The sequence below is a fragment of the Centruroides sculpturatus genome, unplaced genomic scaffold (assembly GCF_000671375.1).
Source record: "Centruroides sculpturatus isolate CEXI.00-Female unplaced genomic scaffold, Cexi_2.0 scaffold322, whole genome shotgun sequence".
Classification (NCBI taxonomy): Eukaryota; Metazoa; Arthropoda; class Arachnida; order Scorpiones; family Buthidae; genus Centruroides; species Centruroides sculpturatus.
This window is the reverse complement of record NW_019384652.1, coordinates 655,497-669,091: the sequence shown is the minus strand read 5'-3', so window position 1 is coordinate 669,091 and position 13,595 is coordinate 655,497. Positions and strand designations below refer to the sequence as shown.

At 30.4% G+C, this 13,595-nt stretch overlaps 1 protein-coding gene across 1 annotated transcript in view; it reads right to left on the bottom strand.

Annotated features, from left to right (window-relative positions):
• LOC111626321 (docking protein 5-like) overlaps positions 1 to 10,318 on the bottom strand; it is a 49,422-nt gene extending 39,104 nt beyond the window's left edge. Inside the window, exon 1 of the mRNA XM_023369641.1 lies at positions 10,252 to 10,318. The gene's annotated coding sequence lies outside the window, so the exon portion shown is untranslated. The remainder of the gene's footprint in view (positions 1 to 10,251) is intronic.
• Positions 10,319 to 13,595: the final 3,277 nt, after the last annotated feature.

Sequence of the window (13,595 nt, the reverse complement as noted above, 5' to 3'; positions counted from 1 at the left end):
ATATTTTAAATTTTAATAAATTAAATTCATAATATTTTATTTTTAAATTTAACAAATTTATTACAAGTGATATTAAAATATTTAAAAAGAAAAAGAAATAAAATAATAATTTTGTAAGTTATTTTTCTGTTAAAAAATCTTATTAAATTTAATTAAGAGAATTTTCTTTATTTTTAATTTTTTTTTCTTTAAGTGAATGTTTATAAATCATTGGCTTTTAATAAAATTTTTATCCATTAAAAAATATGTAATTAATTTAATTAGCGCTGATTTATGCCGTTGAAATGGTAGCTTATTACATAAAAATGTAATTTAAAATGTATGTAAAACTTAAGATTAGATATGCATACACATGTACTGTACAGTACAAATGCGTGTGTCAGTATGTGTTTGTATGTATATAAAAGTACAGTACATACATACAGAACCGTGAATAGGGCCCAAAGTGGTTCCTACCCCTGTAAATTAACGCTATTTTTACTTTGTTTTTTTTTAATAATAAACAAACATTCTATACGTATTTCATTTGTTCAATAAAAGGCAAAAGGGGCCCGCTGTATGTATGGAGATCCCAGGACTCCATGCATACTTAAAGCTTAGTATTGGAATTCCCCGTACTAAACTTTCGATGGCTCCATATATATATATATGTATATACTGTGTATCCCTATTCAACGCTGTCTGAAAAGATATGGCCAGTGGCCAAGCGGTCTTCGTTCCCTGAACACTGGGAGTTCGATTCGTGGGTTCCCGCCTGGCTCGGACGGGCTGGCCACGTAGAGTTTTCTGTGTTTTCTCTGCATCTGTAACGCCTAAATAAGAGCCAGTTTCCCTTAAAAAGATCTCCCGGAAGGCATTCGTCCTAGGTAGATCGCCCAAGTGTTGCGTTGCCATAACTAAACAAACAAACTGAAGAGATGTTTAGCATGCCAAATGCGATCAAATTTGGCATGGTGATATTTCAGGACATGCAGAAAATATTTGCATTAAAAAATAATCAGCACTGATACTTGGCACTGCAAACAACAAACGTTTTACTTGTACAAGACACCTATTGCACACAGACTTGAGCGGTGCAGGGGCAACTGCTCAATGTGGTCCTCATTCTGAAGATATAAAAGCTGAATACAGTGTGATACTGTCTTCCAAGATTATCGAATTTGTAATATGTCCTCGAAAAACCACACTTTAAATGTCCATATAATTAAAAATTGCACAAATTAAGATCCTGAGAACAAGGTGTCCAGGCTGTAATAAATGCAAGATTAATCACTCTATTATTGATAAAGAGTTGCTGCAGAAACTGCTGTACGCAGTATGCAATATGTGGAAGTGCTCCATCTTGCATGAAAATGGTTAAAGAGCATTATCTCTGTTGCAAAAGTGTTGAGCATCTGTTGGTACTTCTGGGCCAACACAGAGCGTGTCACAGGCCTACTGGAACTTTTCTTTGAAAAATAATGATACAGATGGTTGTAAATCTACACCAGACTATAACTTTAGACGAAGGCAGTATAATCTGCTGGAAAGCGTGAGTATTTTCTAGGATCGAAATGCTCATTGCTCCGTCGAAGTGAAAATGTGCCACGTGGCTTCAAACGATCTTCCATGGCCATACTTTCGCTTCCATTCTGGCAAGGAAGCTCAATGCAAAAATCAGTCGAGTTTCTCTAACGGCGTCTAGTAAATGTTGGTTGTGGCTGATCTTACACGCAATGCACCAACTTTCTCGGTAACTTCCACGCTGTACCACAGGGTGCATCCAATTGCAAGTGCACTACTGGAGCTTGCAACATTGTTTGTCGACTGTTCGAGAACAGCTGTAGTAACATCTTCAACAGCTTGTAAATTGATAGGTTAGCGCCCTCGACCGGACTGAACTCCCGGGCGTCCAGTTTTCTCGAATCGAGTGATCGTTCTCTTAAGAGCTCGTGCAATCAATGGTCCTAGTCATAAACTCTTACGACGAAGAAATTCTCGAAGTGAAGCAGCAGCAGCAGCATTGCTGTTATTTAAGCAACTTCTATACTCAGAACTTGGCTGCAACACGTGTGCCTATACAAATGAAAATACTTTATCTTTGCTTGCAGCGCCAAAAGTGCCATTTGGCACTAATTTTTTTTTTTTTACGGAAATGTCTTCACGTGTCCCGAAATGTCACCAAACCAAGTCTTATTGCATTTGCATCGATAGATATCTCTCTAAAGGATACCAATATCTTAAATAGCGCCACCCTCGTAAAGCACCGATGAATATTAAATACAGAACCATTCAGTACGCTTGGGCACAATTTTACAGAGTAAAATACATCACAATTACCAAACAACGTGACTTTCAAACTCCCAAAAAATAATAAATACAATGCTTATTGTTGGAAACACCTCGGTTTAGCGCCACACTCGACTTAATGCCCATTTCAGAGTTAAACAAAATGGTACTAAATCGAGGTTTGACTTCAATATATAAAATATATATTTATTTTAAAAGCCTAGCTAAGGATTAAAATGAATAAAGTCGAATTAAATTTATTTTTATTTAAAATAAAATAAAATACAAATAAACTTGATAAATAATTAAAATCTTGTTCGCGGTTTTAATCAAAATACACTGATGTAACATCACTTATTTACATTATTTAAATAAATAAAAAAAAGTTATTTCTTAGAAGAGAAAGAAGAGGAGGAAGAGGAGGAAAATCCTTAAGCACGAAACCCTGAAGACAGAAAAATAAATTAGTTTTTAAATGAGTAAATATTAGAAAAAAAAAATTAAATTGATTAAATCTTATTTAATATATATATATTTTTTAATTTTTTTAAATAAATAAACTTGACAATAATTTTATCAATTTTTATAAACAAAGTGCCGGTTTATTATTAAATTCGATTCAGAATCCAATTATTTCTCGTCGTAAACTCAAATATTTTTATTAATTTTCTTCTTATTTATTTATTTTTTTTAATAATAAAAATGAAAAATTTATAATTTTATAATAAAATAAATTCGTCTTTCTGCTGTTTTATAATATAAATTAAATTTTGGAAGCATTAAACGTGTATTTTTTAAAAAATTTTTATCCTTAATAACTTTCGAATCTGTCTTTAAAATTCTAGAATTTCCAATGAAAATTTTGAAATATTAATTCTACGGTATTAAATTTCGTTTGGTGAAGTTGTTTTTGTGAAATTTTTACGTAAATTTCCTGAAAATCTGCATTTATTTAATAGATACCACGGAAATAATTGAATGTAACCTCCTACCTTAGATTTAAGCAGAGTTTTATGAGAATGTTTTTATGAAAATTTCGTGTAAATTTCACAAAAATATACCATAATTACGAAATTAAGTAAATTTCCTTCCCGATTTTGAAGAAAAGGCCCTCCAGTAAAGAGTTATAGCTTCGTGGTGCCTATGTAAATTTCAATTAGGAGGCCCCACGTACAGTGTTGACTTCAGACATTTTTCTTCGGAGGATTTTTTGGAGAAAACATTTTCTTATAAAAGATTGGTTTGGGCCTCCTTCTGGTAGGGGTCCCAGACAATTGCCCTCTTTTTTTGCTCATAGGATAACGCGCCACTGAAGGCCCCCCTTTTTAAAATACATTTAAAAGAGACCCTTTACTGAATTACCTTCCTGCCAGCAAAATAGTCAAGAAAACACGTCTAGAAAGGCCTTTTTCAGATACTTTACCGGTTAAAATGGTACAATCAGTACGCCATATTTACTTATTTTCGTAATCAGAGATGTAATAAATGTAAAAAAATTTCATGAAATTTTCACAGAAAATGCCCCTTTAGACTATGGAAGGATATTACATTCACTTATTTCCATAATTTCTGTTATATAAATGCAGATTTTCACGAAAATTTCGTGAAAAACAGCTTCATTTAAATGTGTAGACTCGCCACCATACATGTACAAAGTCAACACGATAGAACTTAACATTCATACAGAATATCAAATTACAGTATCTTTACACAACATGACTAATTAACAAATATTGAGAAACAGCAAATTGAAAGATAAATAAATCATAATTTAGCAGGAACTAAACGCATGAATTTTTTTCAAATTTTTAAATTATAAATTCAACTCTCTCTCTCTCCCTCTCTCTCTATGCCCTTGAGTATTATATAACTTAAGTGTAATAGGAACTGTTAAGTGATTAATGAGGTTCGAAGGTTGAAGAATATGTAAACTGTATTCAAAAATTATGTTTGATAATTATTTAAAATTACAAATTATGTATTCATTTTCTCTACAACTTCATCAAATTTTACAAATAATTAAAGTATTTCCCAATTAATCAACTTAAATATTTAATTTACGTACTTTTAAAAAAATTTTTTTATGCGCGGAGTGGCCCAAATATCCGTTAACCGTGTTATTTGCCAACAACTCGACAATTTTTCTCCGTTTGTAAATATTTGAACGAGACTACAATTCGGTTTTTGTAATGGTTAACCGACTTTTGGTCCACCCTAGATTTTAAAACATTTTTTTTTCTTTCTTTTTAGATTTATTTATTTTTTTTCAGAATTATTCTCAAGAGATTTGCGAGATAATATATATATATATATACGTATATATGTATAGCTTTATACACAGGGTGGCCCATAAGTAAGTTAACCGTGCTATTCTCAGAAAAAAAATCAGCAATTTTTGCAGAGTTGAGGGAGTATTTTAGAGAGATTTGCAGGAATTCTACTTTACAGAAAGCCTCGCCAATGTCCTGAGAACGTTTTACAATAAAATATATATATATATAAATCACATCACCATTACTACGTAGCCTTAGAAACTTTCTTTTATTATCGATTATATATTGATAGATCTCTTTATCTAGATCGTAAATGTTATTCTTGCTCTGACATTTCTCGAATTTAATCTCCCCCCCCTTTTTCCAATGAGAACAGAGGGTCAAGAGAGAAAGAAAAAAAAGGGGAGAAGATAGATCGGTATATACTTGTACATTCACGTGTACGACTATACTCGGCAGTGCCAGTTTGTGTGCTTTGTTATATCGAAGTGCATTGGAGGGTGCAACTTATGATCGAAAAGATCGATAAGCACGCAAAGATTCGAACGGATCTAGCGATTATCCGGAGAAATATTACTTTCCAACGTGATTAAACGACTACAAAAGTATAGATTAAAATGCTCATCCGACTATACAATCGCGTGATAATCTTACCGGCGTGATTACTAGATTTAAATACTATCTGTTAAAGTTAAAATCACGTGACTATCCCCCTTTTAAACTTAGTCACGTTATCGTAAAAATAAAAATACATTAACGTATATACGTGGCTATAGTATATACTACACGATAATAAGATGCTTTACACCTTACTGGTGGTCACGTGATTGAAATTAGGTGTAATTATGCAGCACTCTCTCTCTCTCTCGCTCCTTCCATTAATCTACACCCTTCCTACATCCTCATTTAGATCATTTAAAATGTAATGAACACACACGATTGCTATCAGCGACAACACGTATGGGTCCAAGAAGCGTCGAAGTAGAAAAGAAAAAGAATTAAAGGCCAGACACATGCCCAATCCATTTTAGAAAACTCCATCCATTTTTATGGTCCTAGAATATTTTGGAAGGGTTATTTTTATAGCCAAAGGTGCAGATGATTTATGATACTGTTTTATAAAATAAGCAGCGGTTGTAGAATGTTATAACATTAGTGATCTTTACCGCTTTTTTACCTGTCCCAACTTTTTTGATTAGGTATCTATGGTTGTGATGTTACTCTCATCATTATAAGCTCGAAAAAATTCGATGGTTTTTATGTTATTTCGCATGATTTAAAGGTGTTATTACGGTTATAAACTGCCCTGTGTATATAAGGGAAAATGAGGATTTACAATGGAAATTTACATAAGGGCATAAGATACGACAGTTGATTTATGTGAAGTACAGCTTAGAGAATTGAAACAATGTTTGACAAATCCGAAAAAGTATGTTTAGTACTATCAAACGAGAGCAAACTCGTGTAGACTTAGACTTGGGTTTGTAAACATGGAAGATTAACAAATGTAATAAAGTATAAAGAAAATCAGCAAGACAATTAAATCTTGCAAATTAGGATATACAGAGAAGGTTGAGTAGAATATTTTATATAAAAATAAGAATCTACAAACTAAAATTAATTTCGACACAGGAAACTACAAAGATGGAGACACTCAAAAGGCTAATGCACCGTAATTTAAGGTTTGTATGAAACAACATAATCCTGTAGAAGAATAAAAAGAAACGAATTAAAATTATCCTTAACTACTTTATTAATTTAACGACAGAATAGCGTGATGAAAGATCTCGTCTACTTTTTTTTCTTCTTCTTCTTCGTTTTTTCCTATGTAAAGATAATTAGAGATTATTAGTAATTAAAGCGTGAGGACTGTAAAATTTCATTTTGAGATTTCAAAACATCATTGATACAAAGTCGTACATCTGAAGAGGTACAGTGAAGGTTCAGCCTAAGGCTTATAGCAGGATATTATCTGTACTTCCACTCTTTTTCTGATAACGGCATTCTTCATTTAAAAACTATTTTCAACCCTTAACTAGCACATTGATAATTAATTTAATTCGAGGAGGAATGAATTAAAAAATTTAAGAAAAAAAAATGATAATAATAAATTAAAGATAATCTACAGGGAAAACCAGAATCTCAACCGCGATAAATCGCAATTTTCCATCTGAATTTTATACATAAAAATACATAACAAAAATGTTCAAACTTTGTGTGTTGGATCATGTGACTGACCTCGTCTACTGTATTTTCTCTAAGGCACTTTCTCACTATTAAATGTTCAAGAAACTCCTTTAGTCTCTGTCGATAGATTACATAAAGGATTCTTCTGCTAGGATAATAATGTAAAGGTAGAAAAACCTCCTTCTCCTATTTTTTTTTTCCTTTTCTCTCTCCTATTTTCCAACTTGGAGTATATTATCTCTACGGGTCAAGGCCAAGATAGGGGATAAGTGTCGTTTGTGTTGCGTTTATCTTGACATGTGCATGTTTTGAGATGTTTTATTACCCTATTGATTTATACTGCATTCAATATTTATTACTTTAAGGTATTATTAAGAGTATAGGATGTTTATTGAATTATAGTGCACCGTGTTGTGAGTCTTGTATATTAATATAATATAGGAAGTAGATAGCTCTGAAGGTAAAATATATATATGTGTGTGCTTTTATAGGCATATTTTCGCCGGTGAGTGTTGCTTATTGATGTTTCGAGCCACTTTTTTTAAAGAATTTATGTTAAAGTATGCTGCCGTACCTTTATAAGAAACAATTACGATACTTTATCGTTTGAAAATAGGGAGTAAATTCAGCGAAAGTAGGCGTGTAAGTGAAAAATAAATGTAAAAAGTTCGGTTGCTATCTTGAAAATTGCAGTGGAACAACACTCTGGTCGGAAGTTTTAATATTAAAAGTGGAAGAGATTTAACATGCATTCTCATAAAAGATAGTCTTCGAGTTTTAGAATTTTCACTTTGGCATAGAGTTCGTGTGGTTTATATTTCACATTCAATGCAACTACTTTAATGGAATCCAGATTCTCTAGGGCCTCTCCTTGATTTAAGAGAGGTTTTCATTTGATTCCATGGGAGCAATTTCCTAGGTCAAAGCCCTCTTGCACATGTCTCCCTCTGGTCACTTGATGAAGCTAAATTCCACGTGGAGATTTTAACGAAATTTCTTATTTATGAGACAAACATTAAGGTTCAAATATCCATTCGAACATCGAAGTATATTGAGATGAAATTTCCTTTTGTTGCTCTTAACAGAAGCTAAAGTGCTCCTTTGGAGATGTTTAGTGCCTTAAATGATGCTGAAGATACTTTGGAAAGCGGCGCTTTATAGATATTTCCCAAGAAACTATCGCCCTATGTAATTTTTCGCTTTAAAAATCTGCCTGGCAGGCTTTCAACTATTTTCCAAATCATTTCTACACTCCTCGGTAGTAAACAAAATTCGTTTCTTCCCACCTTTACCAACGTAGAAGTATCCGAGAGTTTAAGGCGTTATTATGTGGGCCACATGCGTGACATCTGATTTGTAATCGTGCTTTTGGGTGTGTAAAATTATGCACTTGGCATATATGACGTTCGAGGATATATATAAACACCACTCTTCGCCTAACACTAATCAAAATGTTCCAAATTTGGACATTTTGAAACCGCAAACTGGATAGGGGAAGAGAGAGAGACGTAAAACGGTGCATTTTTAATGAAGAAAATCGACATCCCCACGTATCTACTCCACCGAAAAAACAATACCAGATGTCAACAAGTTCCCAATGACCTCATACACCGTGGGCAGGGCCTGAGGACTGAGAGGGGCCCTTTCATTAAATAGAAACCGGAGTCCAGAGGGTGGACGTTCGCGGTCCACCTTTCAAATTGGGTATCCCACCCAAGTTGGCGGTCCAACGTATGTAGAGTGTGGGAATTAAACTAATTAGAATTATCAATGCAAATCCCACTTCCAAATTAACAGTCGACTACGCTTAATTGACGCAGAAGGGCATCAATTGAAAAGTTGCACGCAACCGGTATCACCTCTCACTATCTACAAAATGAGAATCGTAGCACGATACCGTTTACTAAATATAACTATAGAGGTTAATGACGTGTATAATGTATATGTCATAAGCAATTTGGTAACCGTTCCAACGAGGGGGTTGGGTTTATAAAGCGCGTAGAATAAATCCTAGTAAAAACCCTTTAGAGGTACTCGTGCATATTTTACAAACGGTAAAATGACAAACCGCAGAATTACCCTCAAAGTATAAAAACCGGTCCTCTAATACCACGTGATCACGTTTACCCATAATTACAGGTATCTGTGTGTGGGTAAAGCCAGTGTACCAAATTCCAATGACCTTGATGCTGGAAATCTCTTTGGGGAAAGAAATAAGTAAAAAAAAATTAAAAATAAGAGGGAAGCATTTTTTTAATATTCAAAATTAAATGTAAAAGTAAAATTTAGTATTTAAAAAAAAAATTTAATTAATTTATATCATTTCTTTTGTGTAGTTCTTTACCATTTCCAACTGAAAAAACTGTTAAAATTATATGAATAAACAAAAAAATTCCAGTCATAATTTAGATATCTTTCACAAATTAAAAAGTCCTCCAAAAATATTTGCTTTGACTGTGTAAACATTTTCCAATTACTTTTAAAAAAAACACAGTAATTGTAGATTTAATTTAGAATGTTTCATCTTTAAAAAAGAAAATGTAATAATTCCAAATTTTGTTTTTTTTAAAGAATAAAAATTAATATAAATTTCATACAAAAAACGCAAGTTAATGCTTTTTAAATGTTAGAAAAATAAGGAAGAAGAAAGAGAAAATGTTAGGAAATTAAATAACAAAAAAAAAGTCAAAATTTTAGTGATATTTTAATTAATATCACTAAAGTTAAAACTGTCAGAAAATTAAAGAATGAAATGCAAAATTGATTTTAAAATATATATATATATAAATCAAAAAATAAAGAAGGAAAATATTAGAAAATTAAAATTAAAAAAAAATGCAAAAATTAAAGTAAAACAAATTATCAGGAAATTAAATAATAAAACGCAAAAATTCAATTTCTTTTTAAAAATAATCAGTTTCAAAAAGTAATAAAAAAAATCAATTAAATTTTTATAAAAAGTCAATTTCTCTAGAAAAACACGTGTCAGTTTCTGTTTAAAAATTTAATCAATTTCTTTAACAATTCAAAAAAGTCAATAATTCATTCAAATTTAAAATTTCTAACACAAAAAAAAATCAATTTAAATTAAAAACAAATAATAAATTCGATTAAAATTAAATATACAAATGTTTGAGAGTATTACACACACAAACGAAAAAAAAAAAAATATATATATATATATATAACGAAATATTTATAAGTAATATATTGTACTGTATATAAATAAAATTCTTACTTATAAAAAATATATTAGAAGCATCACCTTTAGTAAAAGTATTTTAAAACTTTTATAATTTTCTAATGCTTGTAGAAGATAATCATCAATCGAACGAAGGCATAATTGAATTACGAGATAATTTACTATCGAGTAAGAAAGTTTAGATAAAACTTTACTACCCTAAATTTAGTACTACTTTAGATATAAAATATATAATTATCGTAAGAGATAGTTACGTAGTAAACGTACGTAGTAAAGTAGTAGTGGATTGTTGTAGAAGAGACAAGACAGTAAGTTACTTACATTTAGAGTGAGAAGATACACAGCATATCTCGGTCTGACACACGCACGCACGCACACACATGCACATGAACATCTCGAATGATAGTGGGGGCGCCACCGGAGAGCAGTCGAACCTGTTTGTTAGCTACTGCGGGAAGTTAGCATCGCGATGACCTTACTTACCGAACGGTTGTAGCACAGGTGTGTGTTTTTTACTTCTCATCATCCACTCGCTGATAAAATAAGAATCTGGATTTGCTCTATCGATTCTCACGTGCCCTTTCTAGCGTATACTTCGGCATTTTTCTACTTTTTCTAGTTGGCAACTCTCGTAGCCAGGATGTATCCGGGAACACTGGAGGATTTAGGGCATTATTAAACACGTGAGAAGGGTGTATGACTCCTTAAACGATGGCTTAGAAATTAATATCGAAGTATGCTTAATCGGTTTTATTGTGTCTAGACTTGGGGTGTATTATTTTTTTTTTGCGTGTCTGTGTATAATCCGCAAAGAAGACAAACAAAACTCTCCATACAATACGGACAATTAAGATGAATAGGTCGCATTTACAAGAGTAAAAATAATGATGTATTCTGTACAGTCCAATTTACTCTTTTGTATAAGAAAATACAGTAGAAGAGAAAGGGGAAAAGGTAAAGACTCGGTGTAACAAATAGGGTGTATTTAGGGAAAAATAAAAAATAAAATAAATAAAAGGAAAAAGAAGGTGGAGATTTTAAAAGCAAGCTTTTAGACAAATAAAAGTTTTAAAATCTTGTTAAAGTAAAAGTTTACTTTTAGATTTTTTTAAAGATTTTCTTTATTTAGAAAACTCAGTAAATTGTTTTATATTATGTAAAGTAAAGCTAAAAGTTAAGAATTAAGTTTGCACTTTTTCTTTTTTGTAAAAATACACATTCAGATGAATTGATTTTCTAAAAACTTTTCCATCGTGCGATTAAAAAAGTCAATTTTAAACTGTCTTGTCTTCCTTTTTTTTTCTATAAAATTTCACAACTAAACAATAAATCAGATTAGTTACAAACAGTTTATATTAAATTACAGCTCTTCTTCCTTAAAAATGCGCGTAATTATTTTAAAAATATATTTATTTATTTATCTTAGAACTTTATGGTCTTTCGATTCTTAAATCTAAATACAAGGAAGAAAAAAATATATTAAAAAAACAGGTTAATCATACACTATTATATTAAAACGGAAGTCGATAAAAGGTATACTGGGTGTGAGTTCTTCATAAAACACCCCAGAAAGAAGAGTTCTAGAGGCGTGACTGGCTTGTTAATTAGTAAGAAACACACGACAATATGACGCAATTTTTGATATTTATAAGAAGGAGTAACGTCTCTACCAAATGGGATTTCTCTCTTGTTAAGTATCTTCCTCCTCCCCCTAAAATAAGAAAAAATAATAAGAAGAAAAGTATAGACGAAGTATATAAATTCTCGGCATCGTTTCTAAGAAATAAATTTATTAAAAAAATTCCATCGTTAGCTCATTGTGAGATAGAAGGGGATGAAAACAGTAAGACATGTTACTCCCCAGGCGAATTGCATGAGATAATGGGTAGATATTGGTGTTATTGAACTAGAAGAGTTTTCCCACTGGCAACAAATAACCGGCTACAACTAGACTAGAAGAACTTCCACAAAAACCTTCTTTTAATTAGTAAAAAAATGTAATTTTATACGTTTTGTGAGTATTTGAAATAATTTACAATCCACTAATTTATAGTGTTGACTAGTCTTCTTCACGCACTAACCTCACGTGGGTTGAAAAAACTGAATGGATAAAATACAGAAAAAAAAATCAATTTTAATTTTTTAAAATTATTAATAATAATAATAATAATTTATTAAATTGTAGCATTATAAAATGTTGAATTAATCAATGGGAAAATTATTGTTTAACTAGTTTTTGAGTGTCAATTACTGCCATCTGGTGTTACAAAAATAAACTTCGTAAATTTATAAGCTATTGTTATTAATTAAATGTTAAAAAAATAAATTTTGTGTTGTTAATTTACCCTTTTCAAACTGAGTTTTATTACTTTTTATAAATTTTTTTTTATCTAAAAGTTGTTAATGTATCAATATATAAGTTTTACATGATAAATTTTTTAAAGTAATTTAAACTTAAAAATACAAATTGCATTAATTGAAACGAGAAGAATTGTTAAATAATTATAAAAATGCACAATTAAAATTTCTAAAAATTTCAATTAATATATATATATATTTAATTTTAAAGAAAAAATGAGTACAAATCAATTTTAAAAACTCAAATTGAATTTTTTAATGATTTTTCAAAAAATTTCCTCAAAATTATATGCATTTGGAGAAAATGAAAATATTTGCATTTTTTTAAAATGTGGACAAAGTTGTTTTCTTGAAATTTTTGCATTTAAAAAAATTCAAAATGTATTAATAAAATTCGAGAAAACACTAAAATATCTTCACTTTCTCGAAATGTAGATAATTGCTTTTTGATGAAAATTTACATTAAAAAATTTCAAATTGAATTTTCCTATAAATTATACATTTCAATTTACATTTTAAAAAAAATACAAAGAATTTTGGCATCTTCTTTAAATATTTTAAAACACAAAATGCATTNAACAACTTTATAAGAATTAAAATATTAGAAAAGACTTAAAAAAAACTTTCATTTTAATGTAATAAAAATTTATTTTAACGGTGGAAGATATAATCAATTTGGCTAATTTAATGCACCAATAACGCGGCAATAAAGCTAAAATAACGAAAATATTTTCTAAAATTGTGATTTTAATGGTTAAAAAAGACTATTTTAACTGCTTTAAAAAATCGAATTTTAAGCGATTACAAGGCAATATCCCTTTTATTGCCACTTAAACAACGCAATTTATAACGAATTTTTTAACGTAAAAAACTGCGAAATGTTATTTAAATAATCATAATATTTACGACACTTTCACTAAATAGCAATTTCCATTCAACGTTATTTAAAGTTATGTTTCCCGTTTTAATAAAACTCGTGTATGGTGTTACAAAAATAAACTTCGTAAATTTATAAGCTATTGTTATTAATTAAATGTTAAAAAAATAACTTTATTTATTTATTTTTCAATGTAAATTTTAAATTTGTAAATACAAAATTATTATAATTTTATGTTTTATTCATTTATTTATGAAATAAATATTATTAATTTTTTATTCGCATGTACTGTACATAAATGGTATCAGTTATATGCAGTTATTCTCTGGGGAAAAAAGGCAATTATCTGGAGATCCCATTAACAGGAGCCCCCAAACCAATCTTATATAAGAAAATAACTTCCCAAAATTTCCCCGAAGAAAAATGTCTG